Source organism: Theropithecus gelada, chromosome 13, assembly GCF_003255815.1.
Source record: "Theropithecus gelada isolate Dixy chromosome 13, Tgel_1.0, whole genome shotgun sequence".
Taxonomy (NCBI): Eukaryota; Metazoa; Chordata; class Mammalia; order Primates; family Cercopithecidae; genus Theropithecus; species Theropithecus gelada.
In genome coordinates, this window is record NC_037681.1 from 104,272,522 (window position 1) to 104,292,155 (window position 19,634).

Genomic DNA, 19,634 nt, shown 5'->3' on the forward strand with positions numbered 1-19,634 from the left:
AAAGCTATGATAATTAAAACAGTATGGTACTGACATTAAGACAGACATAAAGATCTATGAGACAGCACACAGAACCAGAAACAAACTCTCACATACATTGTCAATTGATCTTTGAGAAGCATTCCAAGAACACACAATTGAGAAAATATATTTTCTTCAGTAACTGGTATTGAAAAAATGAAACATCCACATGCAAAGAATAAAATTAGACAATTATCTTACACCATGCACAAAAATAAACTCCAAATAATGACATAAACCTAAGATCTAAAACTATAAAACTACAAAACTCCTAGGGGGAAAAAATAGAAACTTGGGGGGAAAAAAAGAATCTCAGGGGAAAAAGCTTCTTGACATTGGCCTTGGTAATGATTTTTGGATATGACATTAAAAGCACAGGGGAAAAAAAGCAAAACATTACAAGAGGGACTACATTAAACTAAAGATCTTGTGCACAGCAAAAGAAACAATCAATGGAGTAAAAAGACAACCTATGAAATGGGAGAAAATATTTTCAAACAATTCATCTGATAGTTAATGTCCAAAATACAAAAAAAAAAAAAAAAAAAAAAAAAAAAAAAACACCTACATCTCCATAGCAAAGCAAAACAAAATACAAGTAACCCAATTTTTAGAAAGGACAAAAGACTTCAATAAGCATTTCTGGAAAGAAGAAAGACAAATGGCCACCTGATTTAGGTTTAGGAAAAGGTGTTCACCATTGCTAATCATCAGGGAAATGCACATTAAAGCCACAGCAGTATCACCTCATGCTTTACCTGATAGGGTAGATATTATCCACACCCACACCTACTTACGAAGAAAAAAGTATTGGCAAGCATGTGAAGAAATTAGAACTCTTGTACACTGCTGGTGACAATGAAGAATGATGCAGCTATTATGGAAAATTGTATGAAGGCTCTTCAAAAATTAAAAAAATAAAACTACCAGCATCATTCTTAGGAAATAGATTCCCTGGTGTTTTTTATGCATCCACATATTTCCTTAGCTAGAACATGAAATATATGTGTTATTTTTCACACTGATTGTTTTCAATGTGGTATTCTTTTCCTAAATGATATCTCCCAAACATATTTTCCTTTCTTTAAATTTAGGTCACCTTCTCTGTAATTCTGGGGCCTATTAAGAGCTTGGCAGATAATCAATATTTTGCAAATGTTGAACCAAATGAAAGCAATATACTTTAGTCTCAGCCTGTGTTAACTCATTGATGACTTTGGATGAGTTAGTTGTATCATCCTACTCAGCCTCGGTTTTCACATCTTCAAAATGTGGATAACAATAAATCATTTCCACAGTTTTACTGTTTAGATGAAATGAGATCATAACTGAGGACCTCTGTTCTGATTTTTTTTTATTCACTCTATCTCTAAAATATATTCAAATATCAATATCAATTGTGGATAAACCTCATTGCTAATTCTTTCATTTCCATTACTATGCTTAATTATTTTTACAAACACGTATTGTGCTAATGATATGCTAGATTTAAGTACTTTATACATTTTAACAAACTGCGTCTGCCTAATTACCCTACGAATTGGGTTCTATTATACCTATTTTATAGATGAGTACATTGAGACACAGATAAGCTGCGTAGGTTCATGCCATGATTCATAGAGTTTGGATTTAAATCCATTCATGGTGTTTAAACACTCCACCATTCTGTCTCTTGGCTGGAAGAAACATATTCTCAGGATATCCAGCAAATATTTTTATAAAATGTTGAAATACAGGAAACAAAGTTGGTGTATATATATATATTTTAATATATACTCAAAATTTCTGTCCCCAAAATGTTGCCCAGCCCTACATAGACCACTGGAGGTCCAGAGATGTGCTTCTCAACCTGTAATATGTATATAAATCACCAAGGGTCTTGTTAAAATGAAGACACTTTTTCACTAGGTTTGGAGTGGCCCAAATGTCTGCATTTTTAATAAGTTCTCAGCTGCTGTTGATATTATCGGTGGATGGGTAAGACTTTCGGCAGCAAGGTTTCAAACCCCTGGAGGCTATAAGAAGGAAGTGTAGTGATACTGATGGAGTTTTAGGATGATTGTTCAGGAAAAGGTGAGGCTGGAGAAATCTGAACACCTTCAGATCTCTTTTTCTGTTGTAAAGCTCTTCGCATTTTCTTGCAGTTTAATTACTTTAATCTTTTCATGTTTATTTGATATAATACAGAAAAATCAAATTCTCACTATGTCCAAATTAACTATCATAATTAGTCTGCAGATATCTTGCAGTCAGAATATGAACTATATACCTTAGTATCATACAGAACAAAGCAAATTCTAATATTCATGGTAGGAAAGCAATCACCTTCAGAAAGAATGGAGGGCTGAGGTTCAGAGTTACTTGGATTCTACTAAGACGGTAGCAGAAGAAACACAGGACATAAGGTATGCGAAAGACCCTGGAAAAGAAATGAAATTTCAGTTTGGGAAAAGTGTGTATAGGATGGTGACGGGATCTGGCCAAGATCATTAGGCAGTTCCAGGACCCACTTAATGCTCCAAGTATGTGACTTTCTGACAGCAAACAGCTGCTTGAGAAGGGATACCCTCAGGAGTAAGCTGATAGCAGAAGAGGAACATCTGGAAGAGAGATGCTGGGGTGAGATGCCTCCCTTGTGGCACCTCAGCCTGTGTTTCAGAAAATGCAGTGCCCACAGAACATTTACTGCTTCCAAAAGCACATGACTCATAATGATGGAATCAGGGGCATTTGTAGTTGTTTTACAACCTTGATTACCCCATTTGTCAGAAAGTTTTAGCAATGTTTCTCTCATGATTTATATACACCAGGTAGGGGAGAAGAAATGGAAAGCGAGGGAGAAAGAAACAAGACACAGTCCCAAACATGAACATACTCATTGTTCACAGAGAATAATAGGCAATTGTAATTAAAGAGGATTATTTCTATAATGGACGTGCTTTCAGGCACAAAGGGAAAGCATGTTGGGCAAGTCATTCTGCCTGAATCAATTGACAAAAGGGACAGTTTGTAGATTATATGACCCAGGGAGCAACAAGGACTCTTCTTCTCCAGATCTTTCCCAATAACCTGATTTTAAAATAAGCACCTGCTTTAGATCTATAGATGGAAAAGGTGAGGTCAGTATCAAGGACAGCCTTTGTTAAAATCCAGCCTACTCAGGGTGCAATGCCAAGAGTCCTTGGCCTAATCTTGTTTAGATTAATGACTTTGAAAGGATCAGAGATTTTATTAAACTTGACAATGCTGTTTCATTAATTAACACAACATTCCATCAACACACATGCATTCATTCTTTTGCCAATTCAAAAACCTTTATTAATGAATTTATTCAAGTATACCAGCCTATCATCAAGCTTCTTCACATGTCTGAAACTCATTTCATGTTAAAGCCTGTCATTACATGCCTATATTTAGCTATTTATTTGAAGATGATGAAATGTTTAAGACAAATAATTTCATAAACTGATAACATCCAAACCTTTCCTGTTAAATGATAAAAGACAAATGCCTTTGTTCAACACATCACAAAAAAAATCACACTGGGCTATAGCCAACCTTAGAGGATGTAAAAAGCAAAACTGAGACCCATAGAAGGAGAGTGACTTGGTAAAGGTCACACTGCTAATTGACAGCTGCGACATTTAGAATTTAAGTTTTGCTCCAGTGAGTTTCTTTTTGAGAAAATGGATTTTTGCAGAAATCAAGCAAATAACCTGACAAGGTAGAGATTTCACTGATGGTAGGGGGAAAGCTTCAGAAAGACTGGGAGAAGCTGAGAGAAACAGCAGAGAAGGGAAGGAATGATGGTACATGTGATGTGCCCATTAGAGTTTATTTTAAAGGAATCCTCAGTCTCTCAGTGAAATTGAAGGACAGAGGGTGACATGCATTGAAGGACAGAGGATGACGTTGCTTGACTTTGGATCCCAGTTCAGCTTGCTACTGGTGATGTGACCTTCACCTATATATTGAAACTCTGTGTCTTAGATACTCCATCTGAAAAGTGCAGGAAAATAATACACTATCTCACAAATTACAGTGAAGATTAAATATGTTCACACATTTCAGAGGGAGCGGATAGCCTACTGTAATCTCCAAGGTGTGTTAATTCTTATGAATTAAGGCACTGGCCCCCAGGAGGACTGTGTTTGTCCTGAATTTGCTCTTCCTATGGAGAATTAGAATCGTTGAGGAGGAAAGCTTGAATGATGAAGACCTTAGGGACTTATTGTTCAACATGTAAATTTTAAGTTCCAAGGTGAGGGATGGAGTTGTAAAGTACATATTCTTCTGTATCGCTAGAAAATCAATCACATTGATGTGAGTGGATACAGCAGTGCAATCTGGAAATACAAGGAGAAATATTTAAATGCATGTGTAGTACAAAGGATGAATGATTAAAACACAATGTCCTCATTTTCCATGGTACAGTAACAAAACCCTAAAACATCAGATATGTTAATGATAATTGTAAGTATATTAGAGATCATTTAGTCCAGCAGGACCATTTTACAGATATGGATCCTGATATTTCCAAAAGTAATTTTTATCAGGATCACGTATTACCACATAGAATAATCGGAAGACAACTCACAGGTTCTTTACGTTCAGTCTAGTAAACCCAGGCAAGTAGAGCTAGTCCTAACCAAATTAGCATGGGCAGCATTAGTATCTTTTACATGTGAATTCCCTATTTCTTTGGTATTTCCACCTTGATGAACAGTCTGAATTTCTGTTTTGTAGAATGGACCAAAACAGAAAGTATCAGAAGCTTGTGACTAGGCAGCATAGGGGAGGCAAATTTTAGCTCTATCCTCTTAGCGTCTCTAACCAAGCCTAATGATTAAATAGACATATAATAGATTAACAAAGGAAAAGCATACACATATGTTTAACATGACTTGGGCCCCTCATGGGAAAATGAAGACCCAAAGAATTAGCAAAACCTAAGTATTTTTATGTCAGGTTGAACAAAAAGAGGGAATTACAGAAAAGTAACTAAATTATGTTGTAACATAAAAAGATGGTAAGAAATTATTTTAACAAAGTCTGTACAGAATTGTCTTAGTTATGACTCCCCTTTGAAAAATGTTTTATTTTCCCTAATTTAGGGAGGACATCTTTCACATGGGAGCTTTTCTCTGCTGCTTTTAAGAAGAAAAAGGAAATTAGAATGCTCTTCTTACATCTACTGTCTTTCAAGTAACTTTAGCTCAAAATAATCCTAAGCCAAAGTAGCATATGTGAAGTGACATATTCTGCTACTTTTCATTAGTATCCAGGGGCAGGAAAACAGCCAGGAATCCCAGGAGTTAAGCCGTCCACATGGAGTAGCAAGACCATCAAGCAAACAGGTTATCAGCATAGCCACTGCAACCGAACATGAGTGAGTGAAGTACAGTCCGTACTCCAAGATCATATTGTGGAGGTCTAAACAGAAATACAGCATCAGAAGAATGCCTGTATTTAACTCTGAATAAACAGCAAAGGTGTTACCTCTTCCTAGAACAGTAGAATTTTATGAAATTGTAGGAATAAGAATTAAAACAAGAACCCAGTTACAGTTACCAGAACCAGGCCATAGGGTCATAGTAGTACTAGCTAACAGACTGATTTAATGTTGAGTCTCAGAGACAGCCTTAGGCCCATCATATTTCTGCTGATTTTAGGAGTAAGTTGCTGAACTTAGAAAATACACAAACTTGCAGTAGGGCTAAGAGTCCTCAGCAATGTCAATTTGAATGTGTGTGAGAAAAGTCATGAAAATCATTAAAGGTGTCCGGCTTCTCTGGTTGGATGTCCTATGTACTTATAATCTTGAGTGCAAGTTAGACCAGTGGTTTGTAAACTGAATTGCATTAACACTAGAGTTACTCAGAGATGCTCCTGGCTTGTAAGGTAAAGGTAAAAGGGTCAAATAGTTGGGGATCCCATTTCTCATTCTCCCTTTTTTTAAGTCACCCAGGCTGGAGTGCAGGGGCATAATCACAGCTCACTGCAGTCCTCGAACCCAAAAGATCCTTCCGCCCCAGCCTCCTGAATAGCTGGTATTATAGGGGCATGACACCACACCCAGCATTTTTTTTTAATTATGGGGTCAGCTGCGTTGCACAGGATGGTCTCATAAAATTTTCCCACCACAGCCTCTCAAAATACTGGGATTAGAGATTTGAGCTACCAAACTCAGACTCAGTCTTCTTTTATATATTTCATATGTAGGACTTGATATAAATTTTATTTAAGGAAAAATAATGCTACCAAACTCTGCTCCATAGGTCCTAGATCTGATACACAACTTTAGAAAAGTTTCAGGATACAAAATAAACCTACAAAAATCAACAACATTTCCATACACCAACAACTTCCAAGCAGACACCCAAATCAAGAATGCAACCCCATTCACAATTGCAACAAAAAGAATAAAATACCTTTGAGTACAGCTATCAGGGAAGTGAAAGATCTCTACATTGAGAATTAAAAAAAAAAAAAAAAATCACTGCTCAAATAAATCAGAGATAATGGAAAGAAATGGAAAAGCATTACGTGTTCATGGATAAGAAGAATCAATATAGTTAAAATGGCCATACTGCCCAAAGAAACTTACAGGTTCAGTGGTATTCCTATCAAACTACCAATGACATTCTTCACAGAATTAGAAAATAGCTACTTAAAAATGCACATAGAACCAAAAAAGAGCCTAAATAGGCAAGGGAAATCTAAGCAAAAAGAAGCATAATATAAAGCAGGAAGCATAATATTATCTGACTTCAAACTATGTTACAAGGGTGCAGTAACCAAAACAGCATGATACTGGTACAGAAACAGACACATAGGCCAATGGAATACAATAAATAAACAGCACAGAAATAATGCAACACACCTACAGCCGTTTTATCTTCAACGAAGTCAACAAAACAAGCAATGGGACAGGACACCCTATTCTAAAAATGGTGCTGGGATAACTGGCTAGCCACGTGAAGAAGATTGAAACTGCACCCCTTTCTTAAACCATATGCAAAAATCAACTCAGGATGGATTAAAGACTTAAATGTAAAACCCAAAACTATAAAAACCCTGGAAGATAACCCAGGCAATATTATTCTGAACATTACAATGGGCAAAGATTTCATGACAAAGATGCCAAAAGCAATTGCAACAAAAGCAAAAATTGACAAGTGGGATTTAATTAAACTCAAGAGCTCTGCACAGCAACAGAAACTATCAACAGGGGAAAAAGACAACCTACAGAATGGGAGAAAATTCTTGCTAACTATGCATCTGACAAAGGTCTAATATCCAGCATCTACAGGAAACTTTAATTGACAAGGAAAAAACAAACAACTCCATTAAAAAGTGGGCAAAAGATATGAACACTTTACAGAAGAAGATATACATGTTACCAACAATTATGAACAAAAGCTCAACATCACTGATTATTAGAGAAATGCAAATCAAAACCACAGTGAGACATCATCTTACAATAGTCAGAATGGCTATTACTAAAAAGTCAAAAAATAGCAGATGCTGACAGTTTGCAGAAAAAAAGGAATGATTATACGCTGTTCATGGGAGTGTAAAGCATTTCAACCATTGTGGAAGACAGTGTGGTGATTCCTCAAAGACCAACACAACAGAAATAAAATTCAGTCAAGCAATTCCATTACTGGGCATATACCTAAAGGAATATAAATCATTCTATCATAAAGACACATGCACATATGTGTTCACTGCAGCACTGTTCACAATAGCAAAGACATGGAATCAATCTAAATGTTCATCAGTGATAGACTGAATAAAGAATGTGGTACATAAACAGCATGGAACACTATGCAGCCATAAAGAAGAACGAGGTCATGTCCTTTGCAGGAACATGGATGAAGGTGGAGGTGACTATTCTTAGCAAGCTAATGCAGGAACAGAAAATTAGATACTGCATGTTCTCACATTTCTCAAAGAACTTAAAACAGAATTACTATTCAACTCAGTAATCCCATTACCGGGTATATATCCAAAGGGATAGAAATCTTTCTGTCATAAAGACACATGCACAAGTATGTTCATCAGAGCACTATTCACAATAGGAAAGACACGTAATCAACATAAATGCCCATTAACTGTAAACTGGATAAAGAAAATATAGTGCATACACACTATGAAATACTACATAGCCATAAAAAGGAATGAGATCATGTCCTCTGCAGGAACATGGATTAAGCTGGAGGCCATTATCCTAAGTGAACTAGTGCAGGAACAGAAAACCAAATACCACATCTTCTTCCTTATAAGTGGGAACTAAACATTGAATACACAAGAACACAAGGAAGGGAACAATAGATACCAGGGTCTACTCGAAGGTGGAGGACAGGAGGAGAAAGAAGATTGAAAAACTCTCTCTCAGGTACTATGCTTATTACCTGGGTGATGAAATAATCTGTATACCAAACCCTCATGACATGCAATTTACCTATATAACAAACCAACACACGTACCTCTGAACCTAAAAGTTAAAAAAATTATAAAAATAAAACTGAAAAACTACTATTGAATATGATGTTATCTCTCTCTTTTCAAATCTTTCCTGTCCTGATTCCCATTCTTTCAAGTTCAAGCACTTGTGAATATTATTAAGTTCATTGAACTCAGACATTTATATGCAATAATAGCTTTATTCATTCATTTCCTTATCTGTCATCTATCTATTCATTCTCTCAGCAAACACTGAGAGGATATAAAGCACGTAAAATATGAAACACAACCCTGTGTGGTGACAGACATCCAAACAAACAAAAGAATATTGTCAATAAACTACAGATACAGATTTCTGACAGACAAGGTAGAGAAACGAGCTCTGCTGGGGGTGTGGTGGTGGGGGTGGGTGGAGGGTGGAAGTTAGGGGCCTCCTGGAGTACATAACATGGATTTTTAAACGGTTGTTTGTCTCAATCACGCAGTAAGAAGTAACTTATAGTTTAAGAGAGCAACATGTTCAAGGACACATTGAATTTTTTTAAAAAATCAATAGACCACCTCTGCTGGTTACCACATTAACATTGCAACAGGCTCCTCCCGACTCAGAGTTAACTTTTTAGAGCCTTTGCAGAAGGTTGCTAGAAGCCTGTCTTTGGTGTGGCTCTCACCACCAGCTAGCCCTGGACAGTATAAAATCCTGGCTTTCTTGTACCAAAAATGTTTTTTTCTGATTTTTTAAAAATCATGGGAAATATCACCTGATGTAATTGTTAAAAAATAGTTTGTCAGGAAACTACCAGCCCAAGTTAATATGAGTCTTCAGAGAAAAGACCTGATAATGTGACCCTTTAGCGAAAGAATACAGTTGCTATTATTATCTTATTTGATGTGATGCTTTGGCATCGGTATGAACACATGCCCAACTTCAGAGGGTCTGATTTTGACAGCAATATTCTTGAGTTCCAGCCTCAGACGGGGCTGATCTACAGGCAAGTGAGAATCCCTTATCATTCAGAGTTGGAGATGTTAGGATGTTTTAATCTTTCCAAAAATATCAGGAGTGTTCATTAAAAGCTTGGCAGAATCAATTCATTTATAGACAAAATAAAGACTGGGGAAGTTTTGCAATAGAAACTTCCAGGAGAAAGAACAGAACAGACTGTATTAAGAGAAAAGCTGGGTTTTAAGAAACAAAAACATGGAACTATTTTGTGCCTTAAGATGCCATCCTGTCACAAAAAAAGGAAAGCAATCCCGAATCTGCATACCTGTTCTTTCTCCTTCTCTTTCCCTCAGGAGCTTACCTAACATTCGTAAGAGAAGTCCAGGTGTGGGCTTCACTTTCACATCTGCACAGCAGTTCTGGACCACTGATGCACCTCATGAACAAAGGGCTCTCAGAGGAAGAACACAGTATGTCAGTGCTGACAGCCATACAGTAAGCACACACCTGTGATTTATGACCCAGAGGATTTAGGGGTAGGCTGTTTTCTGAGTGTTGCTTTGTTTTTCCAGTTTATTTTTTTTTCTTATTATCTGCCTGTAGACGAAATCATATTCATGATATTTGCAATGCCTTTTTGGTCTGTGACTGCTTAACTCAGATAATTAAACCAAGTGGAGAGTTCTAATGGGATCCATTTGATGGAATCAGGTCTTTGTGAAGTGGGCTTTGATGCATCCTACTATTCCCTAGTCCTTGTCCCCTAAATGCTGTTACATAGTAAAGAAGGTGACTGGTCTAGGTGAAAACAAAATTAGAAATCAAAAGAAGGCCAGGCACAGTGCCTTCCACCTATAATCCCAGCACTTTGGGAGGCTGAAGTGAGCAGATCAAATGAGGTCAGGAGTTCGAGACCAGCCTGGCCAACATGGTGAAACTCCATCTCGAATAAAAATACAAAAATTAGCTAGGCATGGTGGTAGGCACCTGTAATCTCAGCTACGTGGGAGGCTGAGGTGGGAGAATTGCTTGAACCTGGAAGGTGGAGGTTGTAGTGAGCTGAGATCATGCCATTGCACTCCAGCCTGGGGGACAAGAGTGAGACTATCTCAAAACAACAAACAAAAAAATCAAAACAGAAGCACCACAACTACCAGAAGACATACACTAAAATAGTTTCTCCTTCCTTCCTTCCTTCCTTCCTTCCTTCCTTCCTTCCTTCCTTCCTTCCTTCCTTCCTTCCTTCCCTCCTTCCTTCCCTCCTTCCTTCTTTCTTTCCTTCTTCTGTAAACAAATTAGTTTATGAATGATATTATCTGTGGTAATAGAAATGCAGTGAATATCCTTAACCCACCTGGTATTGAAAAGAGTACCAGAGTATATCTAGATATATAACTGGATAGACATATAAATCTAGGTATATTCTAAATTGTCCCATGATTTTCCCTCAGCGAATGGAAGTCAATGAAAAGTTCATCATTGACCGTGACACCACAAGAAACCATATTTTTATTTTATCCTGAAAAATTCAGTCAGATTACAGGAAGAGAAAAACACAAACGGAAAACTTGAAAGAAGGCCTACAAAGAAACTATCAAATATAAACAAGTAACAACATTGGATTGGACTTCAAAATAACACCAGACTTGTAATTACTAAAATCAATCTTGCAGAATGGGCGCAATGCCTTGTGAAAGGAACATATCTTGGGCCCCCCAAATCACTAAGCTAAAAGTTAAATTCAAGCTGGAAACTCCTCAGGGCGAACCTGCCTCCCATTCTATTCAATTGTTTTTCTGTTTACTGAGATAGATGCATATTCTGATTGTCTCCTTTGGAAAGGCTTATCAGAAGCTCAAAAGAATGCAACCATTTGTCTCTCACCTACGCTGACCTGGAAGCTCCCTCCCTGCTTTGAGTTGTCTCCGCCCTTCCGGACTGAGCTAATGTACTTCTTACATACACTGATTGATGTCTCCTGTCTCCCTAAAATGTGTAAAACCAAGCTGTGTCCTGACTACCTTGGAAACACATGTCGTCAGGACTTCCTGAGGCGTTGTCACGGGCACGCATCCTTAACCTTGGCAAAAGAAAAATTCTAAATTAACTGAGACCTGTCTCAGATTGTCTATGTTTACAGCCTTCAACATTCTGGGAGAAAATTATTTTGAAGCCTAATTTTTTTTTTTTTTTTTTTTTTTCTGAGATGGAGTCTCGCTCTGTCGCCCAGGCTGGAGTGCAGTGGCACCATCTCTGCTCACTGCAAGTTCTGCCTCCGGGATTCATGCCATTCTCCTATCTCAGCCTCCCGAATAGCTGAGCTGGGACTACAGGCGCCCGCCACGACGCCAGGCTAATTTTTTGTATTTTTAGTAAAGACGGGGTTTCACTGTGTTAGCCAGGATGGTCTCGATCTCCCGACCTTGTGATCCGCCCGTCTCAGCCTCCCAAAGTGCTGGGATTACAGGCGTGAGCCACCACGACTGGCCTGAAGCCTAATTTTTATATCCAGTTAAACAATAAAACATGGGAGAAATATAATACTAAATATGCAAATACTGAAACAAAAGCAAACCAAACCTTGAAAGTTTTATCTGACCAAAGTAGGAAGCTAGGACATGGTCCTTCAAAATCAAGGAAATAACCTAAGAACAAAGAACTCATGTGATCAACAAAACAAGGAGTCAAATGCAGAAGTGAACTGAATTTGCAGGTCCTCGGAGATACAGAGATCTGTCCACATGGGTGCTGGAGGGCTAGGCTCTATGAACAAAGAACAGTGACAAAAAGGGCCTGTGTGTGTGTGTGTGTGTGTGTGTGTGTGTGTGTGTGTTATTTTGGGGGTAAACTTAAGTTAGATTTAGTATGGATGTTAGAAGGGAATGACCATGCTTCACTCTAAAGTATAATGTTATAAATTATACAGTAAGACTTCTACTTTGATTGAAACATAAAGTAAGGCTGGGCGCAGTGGCTCAGGCTTGTAATCCCAGCACTTTGAGAGTCAGAGGCAGGCAGATCACTTGAGGTCAGGAGTTCAAGATCAGCCTGGGCAACATGGTGTAGCTCTGTGTCTACTAAAAATATAAAAATTAGTCGGGCGTGGTGGCGCATGCCTATAATCCCAGCTACTTAGTTGGCTGAGGCACAAGAATCACTTCAACCCAGGAGGCAGAGGTTGCAACGAGTGGAGATCTTGCCACTGCACTCCAGCCTGGGTGACAGAGAGACACTCAGTCGCAAAAAACAAAAACAAAACAAAACAAAATCAGAATCATAAAGTAATATATTGTTCATTTTTTCAGAAGCTATTGATTCAGATCATTGTGTTCTAGAGTTGATGTTTTGAAGGAGTTACATGCTATCTCTCATAATGCTTAATGTTACTAAAAAAAAAAAATCTGGGGGAACTTGTGGAAATAAGCAGAGCTGGAAGAAAAAAGGAAAGAGACTGAGGATTGCTATTTCTCTCTTCATAATCAGCCTGTGTGTCATTGTAACATGCATGCTGCAAATTGCTTATTACAAATTCTGAAGTACGCATGCAACTCGGGTCTTTTTTCTTCTCTCCCCCACCCCTTTCTCTCTCCCCTGCTGCCCAATAATCTACAATTTTGAAAGTGACTTTTGTAAAACTGCTTATCTATCCCCTTTTAAAAATCTAAAGTGTGCTGTATAATAATTTATTGTCTGTGAAAGGAGTTGGGAACTGCTCAGAGAAAATCTGCCTCTCATTCTATTCAAAGTCATCCCTTTGGTCACAGAGATGAATGCATATCTGACTGCCTCCTTTTGAAAGACTTAGCAGAAACTCAGAAGAATGCAACCATCTTTCTTTCACCTACCTGTGACTTGGAAGCCCCCAATCAGGGGCCCTTGCTTTGATTTGTCGCAGCTTTTCCGCCGCCTTTCTGGACAGAGCTAATGTACTTCTTACATATGTTGATTGATGTTTCAGGTCTCTCTAAAATGTATAAAACCAAGCCGTGCTCTGACCACCTTGAGCACATGTCACCAGAACTTCCTGAGGCTGTGTCACGGGCGTGTCTTTAACCTTGGCAAAAGAAACTTTCTAAATTAACTGAGACCTGTCTCAAAATTTCAGGGTTCAAATTCCTATATAACTTACTCTTATTTATTATGAGGAGGCTGGTTACTTTTTAAAAAACAAACGTGAAACATTTTGTCAGGATTTTGTTGACTGGGATTTTGAGTTAAATGAGCTTTGTGCTCCATAGTGAACAGTTTTCCTCCTGGACAATAAATTGTGCTGGCCGAATTAGGATGAGCCAGTGTTTGAAGCTATTTCTGCCCTCCAGTTGGGCCTTTCAAATTGCATTTTTTTTTTTTTTCCTGAGAAATGATCATGTTAAAAATTTGGTCAGGTGTCTTTTTTGAATATTAAAGACCAGCCAGACCAAGCTCTGATTTGCCGATCAGTTACTAGAGACTAATATCAGGGTTTTATTTTAGAGATCTAGCTTCACTAGCTTCACTGATTCACTAGCTTTATATTTGTTGCATATGTCACTATAGTAGCAACTTATCTAATTTGTTAGGAACATTTGTGACCCTCACTGTCATTAACTCAGTTTCAGCTACACAAATTTGTGAGGATTCAATATATCGATGGATTAATATCTGATACACAATCTATTGTGAGAAAATTTGATGAACAACCCTGTTTGTAAATGAGATTCTGTAGCGAATGTTTGGCCTACTTAGGAGAGCAAAATATCTAATGGGTTTCACATATTAGCTCTCTCCATACTGACAGATTCTGCTTCTGATATGGCCGACAGATACATTAAAAGGGTTGCTCCTTGAAAACAGGTTCTAAGCAATATATTCTGATTACCAAGTGATTTTGAAAGTAAAGTTTTCTTTTCTCTACAAAGGTTACTTGCCTTTAGCTAGAAATAATCTCTTCTTTTTTTTAGTTATTAATTTATTCAGGTATTTATCCAACACGAATTTATTCAGTGTTGGGTTTCAAAGATGATTGAGACATGCTCTGTTCTCAAAGTTTGTATAGTTCATTAGAAAACAGATATGTAAAGGATTAGGGCAGATTTATTATTTTATGAGTGCAATTGTTCTATTTATTTAAAGTATGGATGGCTCAAAGGGACAAAACTGCTAAGATTTTCTCCTAAGGGGACAGATGACATAGCAGGTTCCAAATGGAGAGAATGATCCCCACATAACTCAAGGAAACACATTTCATATAGGAAAAGTAATCTGTAGCTCTGCACCATGAGAGAAGGCTGGAGATATAGTTGTATGCCGTGAGAAAACAGTTCTTGTAATAAACTCTAGGACCGGAAAATGCAGACAAAATGAGATGCCCATGGAGCTCTGTTGATGGTCACAAACAAATGAATAATGTGAATAGAATTTCAATCAGAAAGCTGTGCAGAGTGGCTATAAACCTGGAGACAGGGCTTTAGTTAAGGTACCAAGTAAATCAAATAAGAAAAAAAGTGGACCAGACATTCCTACCATCAGTGTCAAAGAGTTTCAATTTCTCCACATTTTCATCAATACTTATTATTTTCCATTGTTTTTGATTAGCTGTGAAGTAGGTGTGAAGTGATGTGACATGATATTTTATATATCTGATATATATATATACACACACATACATATATAACTCAATATGTCCTACATTACCAAACATACAGTAGATTATATATATACTAACTATACAAATATGTAACTGTCATTAACTCAATTTGAGCTACACAAATATTTTAAATTTATAAAACTATATATCTATTATACACCCACACCCACACACACACACACATATACATACAGTATATCATTTGATTGTAATTCAAACCAGGATGAATCCTTAAAGAAAATCTTTCCTGAGGTGTATATGTACAGAAATTTGGAATATTTTTATAGCCAACACAAAATACTGTGGCTATACAGTGACAAATTGTGGATATTCTTAAGAGGGAATGCTAACAACAATGAGAATAAGCCAACTACTGCTACATGAGAACAGAATGGATAAAAGTCACAAGACAATGCTCAAAAAAAAAGAAGTTGCACACAAAAGACTGCATATAATATAATACAATTTATATTTTAAAAACATACAAAAACATATGATGTTGGTAGTCAGCATAAATGTTTTAGCCTTGGGTAACTAATGCCTGCAAGGAGATATGAGGAGAGTCTGGTCATGTTCTGTTTCTTGATGAAGGTGCCTGTTACACGTGTGTGTTCACTTCACCAAAATTCCTCAAGCTGTAAACTTAAAATTTTTATACTTTTCTTCATAGGGTTTTTGCAATTAGTAAAAGAAGGAGAGGGGGAAAAAAAAGAGTTTTCTGTTTGATAAAAGTTTTCATAGATTTTTTCTGAAGTGAATTAATTACACAAGTTTAAATCTTGGCCCAGTCCAGAAACAGCCATGAGACATGGATTATCACGTGTCAAATATCAGTGCCTCAGTTGCTGTAAGACTGGAGGATACATATTTCCATGAAAGGATTTTTAATGACTAAAATATATAATATGTATATTTTTCTGCCTCATAATAAACACTTAGTAAATATTGCCTCTCTTTCTCTCCATCCATCATATATGTGGTATCACAAAGCTGAAGTTATTTTCAGCAGTTAACATGATGAAATTTTAATATCATCTTGCAACCATTTAGGATATTTATAATTAATCTATAAGAGTAAATTAAAATAATCAGCCTTTCTTTTAATTATCTCATTTTAGAATAGCTAAAAAAAGTATATATAAATTTTTATTTGAGATATTTGTGTGGCTCTGTGAGTTATCATAAATTATAACCTAGAGAAAGAAGAAAGATTCCTGAGCAGATTTTCTTTAGCCATCGTTTATGGATTTTCTCATTTCAGAGCACAAAATAACTTTTTAGCTCATTATATATTCAAGTTTTTAAATCATACTCCACCAACCCTGAGGTTCCGAATAAATAAATCATGACTTATTAGTCATGATTTCTGTCTCAGAAGTTTGTATTTTCAATATGTTAGGTGACTGTAATAGTTACTCTGTGGATCATATTTTAAGAAATACTGTTGTTCTGGTCTTCATCCTATTTTACCTCCATCCTTTTTATTTATATTTTATTTTTTCCTCTGTTCTGCTCAGTATTGCCGGGATTACACAGTGAGTGGAAGAGAAAATTAGAAGCGTCCCCCTCCCTCACCTCAGAGTGGTTATCTAACAGTCCAGGTGTGAGTTAGCGGCAGAGTGCCATCCATGACTCTACCTGGCACTGCAGAGCTCCACCTTGGTTTCATATTCCACCAATTAACCCTTGATCCTTAGACTCCATGACATCACAGCCTCCCTTTGTCCCTCTATCCTGAGGAATGAAAGAGCTTTCCTGCTTTGACTAATGCTCAGATTGCCACACCCTTCTCTTTTTGGCTTTTTAGCTCTTCTCTCACATTTTAAACCAATTCCCTGTGCTAAATTTCATCTACTTTAAATATTTGATTGAGTTTTTCTTTTCCGGTTTTGACCATGACTGATACAACTCCCATAGTTTTTTGCCCTGACATTAAATTCATGATTTCAAATGTCAACTGTATGAATTCATTCCAAATTCAAGCTGCACTCAATGCCATCCAGCTGGAGCACAGGAATCAAATTGGTGACACGGAGCCAAGTATAAGGGTTAAACAGAAACACTTCTATGACAGGTCCTATTGAATTAGCAAGTAGGGATTTCAGTTTTTCATTTATTTATATATTTATTGAAGTACAGAAGGCAGCAAAGAGATAAAAAGCAGGACAAAAGTAGGTAAAAATGCTCACTGACTTGTTTTACTCACTAATGTTGCCACACAACATCAAGCTAATAAGATTCAAAGACTACTGGAACTGAGCTCATTAAATCTTTCAGGAGTCCACCATGATGCTTTACATTGAGACTCCATGGAGGAAGAGGTAACTCCAATGCTTTTTTTTTTTTTCTTTTTTCCACCACACTGGCTTTTTAAATGTTGCTTTAATTGGCCAATAAAAATTGTGTGTGTAAGGTATATAACATGATTTTTTTTGTTTTAAGGGAGACAGGGTGTCACTCTGTCACCCAGGTTGGAGTGCAGTGGTGCGATCATAGCTCACCTCAAACTCCTGGGCTCAAGCAATACTCCTACCTCAACCTCCCAAGATGCTAGGACTATAGGCACGTGTCACCATGCCCAGGTATTTTTTTTTAATTTTCAAATGTTTTTGTAGAGGTGCGGTCCCGTTGTATTTCTCAGATGGCCCCCTGGCCTCCCAAAGTGCAGGGATTATAGGCGTGAGCCACCACACCCAGCCTTCATAAAGTTTTGATATATATATATACATTGTGGAGGAGCTAAATCAAGCTAATTAACATGCATTAACTTACATACTTTTCATTTTTTACTGTGAGAACCTTTAAAAATGTACTCAGCAATTTTCAAGTGTAGAATTGTGAAAGGAAAATGAAAACCTGGCACTCTACTTTCACTAGGCCATAAGAAAGAAATGTAAACTGAAAGCTGAGTTGCGCAAGAAACTACCTTTCCTTTTGTTTCTAAGCAAATAGCTACAGATAAAAAGTTAAATATCTTCACAAGTAGCTACTCTGTGTTCACCTTATCTTATATAAAGTGCCGATTTACTGAGCGTGAGAGGAATGTATAATTGACTATTTCCCTACCTGTTCCTTTTCTCTTACAACATGTAGGTTCAGTAATGTGACCATACCCTTCCTCTTTCCCTTCCAGCTTGCCTTTCCCTCTTTAAATACTGAACCCCTCAAACTCATCTTTGGAGAAAGGCATCAACCTATCTCTCAGGCATGTACCCTTAAACTTGGCAAAATAAACTTCTAAATGTATTGAGAACTGCCCCAGATACTTTGTGGTTTACAGAATACATTGTTATTAACTATAGTCACCATAATGTTCAATAGAAGTCTTGAACTTATCCCTCTAATAACTTCTATTTCTGCTTCATGCTTCAAAGATTCTAGACTAGAACTGTGGAGCCATGGACTCTTATCCCAACTTTGCCACTCAGTCAGCAAGTGACTTGGGGCCTCGTTCTGTCAATATATAAAATGAGGAAGTTCTAAGCAAAACTCTACCAGGAATACACTGTGATTCTTGCTCATGTGGCTTTTTGGTTTTTTGTTTGCTTGTTTTGTTTGATTGTTTGGTCATTTTTCTCCTTAGGCAGCAAGTGATAGCTGACATTAAATGACTCAATGCTAGTGAAGTGTATGAGTGCTTATAATGCCAATAGAAAAAAATTAATCACCTAAATAACTGCACATACGTGCTTTCCGTTCAGAGATTCTGTGTAGCAATAGCCCTTTCCCTACTACAATAGTCAGGTCACACAATTGGGCAGAATTATGATGCAACCTTGCTTAACTTATCACAGAGATAATTGTATTACATATGCACTGAAGTTGTTTTATTCTACAGTAAAAAAGACTGAGTTTTATATAAATTCTTAATATATTATTAGTAAGAATTAATATTCTTAATATATGATTATTAAAATATGCTCAAAAATTTTTGAGGAATTTTAAATTTCTCTTCAAACATATTTATTCATAGTGATGCACAAAATATATCTAATTGTAGTGAGTTCATGATCTTTTATTGCATATCAATTTTAAAATATTTTAAAAATAAATTCTCAAAATTACAAATGAGGAAAGAAAGAGCAAGTGAAATATTTTTCTTTTTAGGAAGAATTTGTATACACTCTCATCTGCTCCTATGATTCTCTAATCTGATGTGTTAACTAAGCTCTGGAATTCCCAGAACTTCTGACCCATCCAACATCACTGCCTATTTTTCTTATTAAACTATCGATTTCCTTTAGCTTTTCCTGAACTTCCCTTCTAAGATTAATTGTAGCATTCATTTTTGTTCACAGATATAGTTTTTGTCATTATTACTTTATATTTACCATCCCATTTTTATGCTCCTTAAGTCCATATTGTTTACTTCCTTCTTCTTAACATCATAATGGGGACCATACTTCACTGTTAGAGTGTTTCCTGTGCTCTATCACTCCTCACTGTCTTCACTCTTCAGGCTGCACCCTCAAGGTACAGAAACAAGGATGTATGACTTTTCACTTTTGACAATGACCAAATGCTACCTAAGATTTGTAAGACTATCACGACTATATATATATATATATATAA